We start from the raw sequence: 8,364 nt of genomic DNA, 5'->3' as shown, positions 1-8,364 counted from the left end.
GCCAGGAGACATAGTCTTCCCAACGTGTCCTGGCCTACCGATCAGACGTGCTCTAAACACCTCCCTAGGGAGGCGTTCGGGTGGCGTCCTGACCAGATGCCCGAACCACCTCATCTGGCTCCTCTCCATGTGGAGGAGCTGCGGCTTTACTTTGAGCTCCCCCCGGATGGCAGAGCTTCTCACCCTATCTCTAAGGGAGAGACCCACCACCTGGCAGAGGAAACTCATTTCACACATAAGTCGCTCCTGAGAATAAGTCGCACCCCCGGCCAAACTATGAAAAAAACTGCGACTTAAAGTCCGAAAAATACGGTATTTTTGTATTAAATAAGGTAAAATATGTGTTAGATTATAGGGCAATGTGTATATTGTATTGTGCACTTATATTGCCATATATCAACTACTGTGTGGAAGTGTGGGGGAACACATATACGAGTCACATAAAGTGTGGGGGAACACATATAAGAGTAACATAAAGTGTGGGGGAACACATATAAGAGTAACATAAAGTGTGGGGGAACACATAAGAGTAACATAAAGTGTGGGGGAACACATATTAGAGTAACATAAAGTGTGGGGGAACACATATAAGAGTAACACAAAGTGTGGGGGAACACATATAAGAGTAACATAAAGTGTAGGGGAACACATATAAGAGTAACATAAAGTGTGGGGAACACATATAAGAGTAACATAAAGTGTGGGGGAACACATATAAGAGTAACATAAAGTGGGGGGGAACACATATAAGAGTAACATAAAGTGTGGGGGAACACATATAAGAGTAACATAAAGTGTGGGGGAACACATATAAGAGTAACACAAAGTGTGGGGGAACACATATAAGAGTAACATAAAGTATGGGGGAACACATATAAGAGAAACAAAGTGTGGGGGAACACAAATAAGAGTAACAAAGTGTGGGGGAACACATATACGAGTAACATACAGTGTGGGGGAACACATATAAGAGTAATATAATGTGTGGGGAACACATATAAGAGTAACAAAGTGTGGGGGAACACATATAAGAGTAACATAAAGTGTGGGGGAACACATAAGAGTAACATAAAGTGTGGTGGAACACATATTAGAGTAACATAAAGTGTGGGGGAACACATATAAGAGTAACATAAAGTGTGGGGGACACATATAAGAGTAACATAAAGTGTGGGGGAACACATATAAGAGTAACATAAAGTGTGGGGGAACACATATAAGAGTAACATAAAGTGTGGGGGAACACATATAAGAGAAACAAAGTGTGGGGGAACACATATAAGAGTAACAAAGTGTGGGGGAACACATATAAGAGAAACAAAGTGTGGGGGAACACAAATAAGAGTAACAAAGTGTGGGGAAACACATATAAGAGTAACATAAAGTGTGGGGGAACACATATAAGAGTAATATAATGTGTGGGGAACACATATAAGAGTAACAAAGTGTGGGGGAACACATATAAGAGTAACATAAAGGGTGGGGGAACACATATAAGTGTCACATAAAGTGTGGGGGAACACATATAAGAGTAACATAAAGTGTGGGGGAACACATATACGAGTCACATAAAGTGTGGGGGAACACATATAAGAGTAACATAAAGTGTGGGGGAACACATATAAGAGTGACAAAGTGTGGGGGAACACATAAGAGTAACATAAAGGGTGGGGGAACACATATAAGAGTCACATAAAGTGTGGGGGAACACATATAAGAGTAATATAATGTGTGGGGAACACATATAAGAGTCACATAAAGTGTGGGGGAACACATATAAGAGTAACATAAAGGGTGGGGGAACACATATAAGAGTAACATAAAGTGTGGGGGAACACATATAAGAGTAACATAAAGGGTGGGGGAACACATATAAGAGTCACATAAAGTGTGGGGGAACACATATAAGAGTAACAAAGTGTGGGGGAACACATATAAGAGTAACATAAAGGGTGGGGGAACACATTTAAGAGTAACATAAAGTGTGGGGGAACACATATAAGAGTAACATAAAGTGTGGGGGAACACATATAAGAGTCACATAAAGTGTGGGGGAACACATATAAGAGTAACATAAAGTGTGGGGGAACACATATAAGAGTAACATAAAGTGTGGGGGAACACATATAAGAGTAACATAAAGTGTGGGGGAACACATTTAAGAGTAACATAAAGTGTGGGGGAACACATATAAGAGTAACATAAAGTGTGGGGGAACACATATAAGAGTCACATAAAGTGTGGGGGAACACATATAAGAGTAACAAAGTGTGGGGGAACACATATAAGAGTAACATAAAGTGTGGGGGAACACATATAAGAGTAACATAAAGTGTGGGGGAACACATATTAGAGTAACATAAAGTGTGGGGGAACACATATAAGAGTAACATAAAGTGTGGGGGAACACATATAAGAGTAACATAAAGGCATTGTATCAACTACAGAAAAGAGCTATAAGGATTATTCATAAAGTAGATTACTTAGAACACACTAACATATTATTTATTAATTCGGGTTTATTGAAATTACAGGAGATAGTAAAGTTACAGACATTATGTGTCATGTTTAAGGCTAAAAGTAAAACATTACCAGCAAATGTACAACAAATGTTTGTCATCACTTGTGAGAATGAAGAGCGTAGAAGAAAAGGTCATTTCCAACATCAGTATTCAAGGACAACTTATCAGTGGTGGGGGTTCAACTATGGAATTGTCTTTACAATGAGATAAAAGATTGTAGAAACATATTATTATAATATATGTAGAATATTGTTATTATAATATGCCTCTATGATTCATATTAGGGTTAGTAGGGTTGTAACTTAGTCAAACTAATTCAGTGTCAGCTCATCTGCTGCCGTTGCATTCTCAAATTATTGTTAGTTTGTATAATAAATCAAATGAATTAATAACATCTTAATGTAACATGTTAAGTACGTCAAAGCAAATAAACCACAGCTTTAAATATAATGAACATTTTAATAAAAACAACTACTAGACAACACGAAGTCAGGCGCATGCGCACTAGCGTTGTTTGGCTTGATAATTATGGCGGACTAGCTACACAGACTTTGCCGAAAAGATTTCCCCTTGAAGTAAACGAAACCAAGCGCTTGGTTTAATGTAATTTTACCCTCGCTTCTTGGCGTGCGTTTAAGAGCGCACTGCTGTGCTTGGATGGAGACAGGTGTGGACAATATTGGAGACACTTGTCCTCACACTAAAAGTATACAGCAAAGGGGAAAACTATTTGATATCACTTTTATTTTCTCAATACAGCGTCCATCAGCTGCTGTGACTGAGAGTTAGTGAGGTGAGGAAACATGCAGCAGGCGATGTGTCGTGAATGTGGTCACAACTTGTTTATTAAGCCTTTAGTTTGTATACTGAGATGTTCACTCCTCCTTTATTTAACTGCAAACTGTATCAGTGTTCAAATAACATCAGTACTAGCTAAAATGTTTTCTCATCTTATTGAACTGAACCCAGGCTGTGAAGATTGTGTATTCAATGTGAGAGGTGTCATTCCTCTTTATTTTTGTTGGTCACACTGTTGTACTGAACCAAGGAAGAACAAAGCTTTGTTTATTAGACTTCGTCTTCATTAGCAAACTGCTTTGTTTTATTTTAATATCAAAAAGTAAACAGAAGGTTTTTTTTTTACATTACCGTATTTCCCGCACTATTAGCCGCACCTAAAAACCACAAATTTACTCAAAAGCTGACAGTGCGCCTTATAACCCGGTGCGCTTTATATATGGATTAATATTAAGATTCATTTTCATAAAGTTTCGGTCTCGCAACTACGGTAAACAGCCGCCATCTTTTTTCCCCGTAGAAGAGGAAGTGCTTCTTCTTCTACGCAAGCAACCGCCAAGGTAAGCACCCGCCCCCATAGAACAGGAAGCGCTTCTTCTTCTACTGTAAGCAACCACCCGCCCGCGTAGAAGAAGAAAAAGCGCGCGGAAATTACCGTACGTTTCATTTCCTTTGTGTGTTTACATCTGTAAAGACCACAAAATGGCTCCTACTAAGCAACAGGTTTCCGGTTCATGAAAAGACGCAATCTCTCCATCCGCACACGGACTACTATTTCACAGCAACTGCCTAAAGACTTTCAAGAAAAGCTGGCTACTTTCCGTGCATATTGTAAAAACAAGATAGCTGAAAAAAAGATCCGGCCAGAGAACATTATCAACATGGACGAGGTTCCACTGACTTTTGATATTCCTGTGAACCGCACTGTGGATACAACGGGAGCACGTACGGTGAATGTTCGCACCACAGGGAATGAGAAGTCATCCTTCACTGTGGTTCTAGCTTGCCATGCTAATGGCCAGAAACTTCCACCCATGGTGATATTCAAAAGGAAGACCCTGCCAAAAGAGACCTTTCCAGCCGGCGTCATCATAAAAGCTAACTCGAAGGGATGGATGGATGAAGAAAAGATGAGCGAGTGGTTAAGGTAAGTTTACGCGAAGAGGCCGGGTGGCTTTTTTCACGCAGCTCCGTCCATGTTGATATACGACTCCATGCGCGCCCACATCACGCTGGTTTTTAATATATTATTAAAGTTTGACTGACCTATCTGACTGTTTTTTTGACATTCCTTTAGCGCAGTTAGATGCGGCTTACAACACGGGGCGGCTTATAGGTGGACAAAGTTTTGAAATATGCCGTTCATTGAAGGCGCGGCTTATAACCCAGGGCGCCTTATGGTGCGGAAAATACGGTACTTGTGTTTTTTTATGCCACTAAGGTATTCAAAAATCATACATGTGACACATCATTTTGTTAATGTTTTATTGTGTATAGTTAATTCCTATACGACATATTTCTGCTCAAACTCGTAATGGATCTGTCCTGATACAGCATCTACATCTACATATACCGTATTTTTCGGAGTATAAGTCGCACCGGAGTATAAGTCGCACCTGCCGAAAATGCATAATAAATTTTGTAATTATTTTACAAAGAAAATAATGTTTAGTTTTTACAGACAAGAAGTAAACATTTAAACGTTTGTTTTTTTTAATGGTGTAAAACTGTTCTGTGTCATACTTTGTAGTACAACTCAAAAGTCTATTCTATCCTTTTAGACTTTACATGTTTTTTTTTTCTTATGTTGCACACACCTTTAATAATTGGAAAAAAAAACAAAGCTGTCACTGTCAAACCTTTAAGAGTATACTTGAAGAGCAACATTTATGATGCAAACTCAATAGCGTGCAATAAATCAACAGCATGTCATGAGCCGCCGTGAACTTTGCATTTGCACGTTGCAGTGAGAGAAGACACACGTCAACATTGACAGTTCATTTAAAAACTCCAGCAAGGTGTTACTTGTTCTGCTTCTTTTAACTAATCAAAGCCTGATCGACAGGACCTTGGCCTTTCAAACTGAAGACGTGTTGAGTCCCCCGAAGGCAGGCATGATACTTCAGTGTGTATACGTTTGTCCCCTGAGGGGTCATCATCCATGTAGAGCGGTGCTTACCAACCTTTTGGGGTCAAATATTCAAATATCCCAGGGCTCGGCTATGAACCGACAAGTGTGCGTGGCGAGCCGGTGTAGCGTACACTGCCAGTCCGAGACACAGTTCACTACCCAGGTTTCACGTACCACAGTCGGAAATGAAACCGTTAAAATGCAACAAAATGCGTACCTGAAGTCTGGATTGGCAGACCGGGGTGGTGGTTCCTTTCTTTAAGAAGGGGAACCGGAGGGTGTGTTCTAACTATCGTGGGATCACACTCCTCAGCCTTTCCGGTAAGGTCTATTCAGGTGTACTGGAGAGGAGGCTACGCCGGATAGTCGAACCTCGGATTCAGGAGGAACAGTGTGGTTTTCGTCCTGGTCGTGGAACTGTGGACCAGCTCTATACTCTCGGCAGGGTCCTTGAGGGTGCATGGGAGTTTGCCCAACCAGTCTACATGTGCTTTGTGGACTTGGAGAAGGCATTCGACCAGAAGTCCTGTGGGGAGTGCTCAGAGAGTATGGGGTATCGGACTGTCTGATTGTGGCAGTCCGCTCCCTGTATGATCAGTGTCAGAGCTTGGTCCGCATTGCCGGCAGTAAGTCGGACACGTTTCCAGTGAGGGTTGGACTCCGCCAAGGCTGCCCTTTGTCACCGATTCTGTTCAGAACTTTTATGGACAGAATTTCTAGGCGCAGTCAAGGCGTTGAGGGGATCCGGTTTGGTGGCTGCAGGATTAGGTCTCTGCTTTTTGCAGATGATGTGGTCCTGATGGCTTCATCTGGCCAGGATCTTCAGCTCTCACTGGATCGGTTCGCAGCCGAGTGTGAAGCGACTGGGATGAGAATCAGCACCTCCAAGTCCGAGTCCATGGTTCTCGCTCGGAAAAGGGTGGAGTGCCATCTCCGGGTTGCGGAGGAGACCCTGCCCCAAGTGGAGGAGTTCAAGTACCTCGGAGTCTTGTTCACGAGTGAGGGAAGAGTGGATGGTGAGATGGACAGGCGGATCGGTGCGGCGTCTTCAGTAATGCGGATGCTGTATCGATCCGTTGTGGTGAAGAAGGAGCTGAGCCGGAAGGCAAAGCTCTCAATTTACCGGTCGATCTACGTTCCCATCCTCACCTATGGTCATGAGCTTTGGGTTATGACCGAAAGGACAAGATCATGGGTACAAGCGGCCGAAATTAGTTTCCTCCACCGGGTGGCGGGGCTCTCATTTAGAGATAGGGTGAGAAGCTCTGTCATCCGGGGGGAGCTCAAAGTAAAGCCGCTGCTCCTCCACATGGAGAGGAGCCAGATGAGGTGGTTCGGGCATCTGGTCAGGATGCCACCCGAACGCCTCCCTAGGGAGGTGTTTAGGGCACGTCCGACCGGTAGGAGGCCACGGGGAAGACCCAGGACACGTTCGGAAGACTATGTCTCCCGTCTGACCTGGGAACGCCTCGGGATCCCCCGGGAAGAGCTGGACGAAGTGGCTGGGGCATACTTGCCAACCTTGAGACCTCCAATTTCGGGGTGTGTGTGCGGGGGGCGTGGTTGGGGGCGTGGTTAAGAGGGGAGGAGTATATTTACAGCTAGAATTCACCAAGTCAAGTATTTCATATATATATATATATATATATATCCCTGCGACCCCGAAGGGAATAAGCAGTAGAAGATGGATGGATGGATGGATATATATATATATATATATATATATATATATATATATATATATATATATATATATATATATATATATATATATATATATATATATATATATATATATAAGAAATTCAGTGAATTCTAGCTATATATATATATATATATATATATATATATATATATATATATATATATATATATTTAAGTTAAAGTTAAAGTTAAAGTACCAATGATTGTCACACACACATTAGGTGTGGCGAGATTATTCTCTGCATTTGACCCATCACCCTTGATCACCCCCTGGGAGGTGAGGGGAGCAGTGGGCAGCAGCGGTGGCCGCGCCCTGGAATCATTTTGGTGATTTAACCCCCAATTCCAACCCTTGATGCTGAGTGCCAAGCAGGGAGGTAATGGGTCCCATTTTTATAGTCTTTGGTATGACTCGGCCGGGGTTTGAACTCACAACCTACCGATCTCAGGGCGGACACTCTAACCACTAGGCCACTGAGTAGGCAAAAATCAGGGGAGAGCGTGAACGCAGTCCCCCACTACCACAAGTTATGCAGTCGAGATTCCCACATTTGGGGAATTCGTAAGGGTCAGCACAGCCGGAGTGCAATGGCTGAGCCTCACCCTAGGTGAACCACCTTCTTGATCATGGTATCTCCCCTGCCAGGTAAGTATATATATATTATTTTATTATTATTATTATATATTATTATAGTATTTATATATATATATAAAAGAAATACTTGAATTTCAGTGTTCATTTATTTACACATATACACACACATAACACTCATCTACTCATTGTTGAGTTAAGGGTTGAATTGTCCATCCTTGTTCTATTCTCTGTCACTATCTTTCTAACCATGCTGAACACCCTCTCTGATGATGCATTGTGGCACGCACAAAATATATTTGATGAAAGCAGTAGATGGCAGTATTGTCCTGTTTAAGAGTGTCACAACGTTGCTGTTTACGGCAGACGGACTGCTTTACTGTAGACGTTCTTTATATTGTGGGAAAGCGGACTCAGGTCCGCATGGAGCTGGAGGGGGCGTGGCCTCCAGCTCCGCCTGAATTTCGGGAGATTTTCGGGAGAAAATTTGTCCCGGGAGGTTTTCGGGAGAGGCGCTGAATTTGGGGAGTCTCCCGGAAAATCTGCTTAGGCTGCTGCCCCCGCGACCTGACCTTGGATAAGCAGAAGAAGACGGATGGATGGATGGTGCCTGAAGA

The 8,364-nt window shown here is 42.5% G+C and overlaps 1 non-coding gene across 1 annotated transcript; it reads right to left on the bottom strand.

Annotated features, from left to right (window-relative positions):
• Nucleotides 1–7,645: 7,645 nt before the first annotated feature.
• Nucleotides 7,646–7,809, bottom strand: LOC140679096 (U1 spliceosomal RNA). The gene has a single exon (XR_012050688.1). It is a non-coding gene; the product is annotated as a U1 spliceosomal RNA (small nuclear RNA).
• Nucleotides 7,810–8,364: the final 555 nt, after the last annotated feature.

Source organism: Nerophis lumbriciformis, linkage group LG10 (assembly GCF_033978685.3).
Source record: "Nerophis lumbriciformis linkage group LG10, RoL_Nlum_v2.1, whole genome shotgun sequence".
Lineage (NCBI taxonomy): Eukaryota > Metazoa > Chordata > Actinopteri > Syngnathiformes > Syngnathidae > Nerophis > Nerophis lumbriciformis.
The sequence above is the reverse complement of the archived record's forward strand: the minus strand, read 5'-3'. Positions and strand labels throughout refer to the sequence as shown.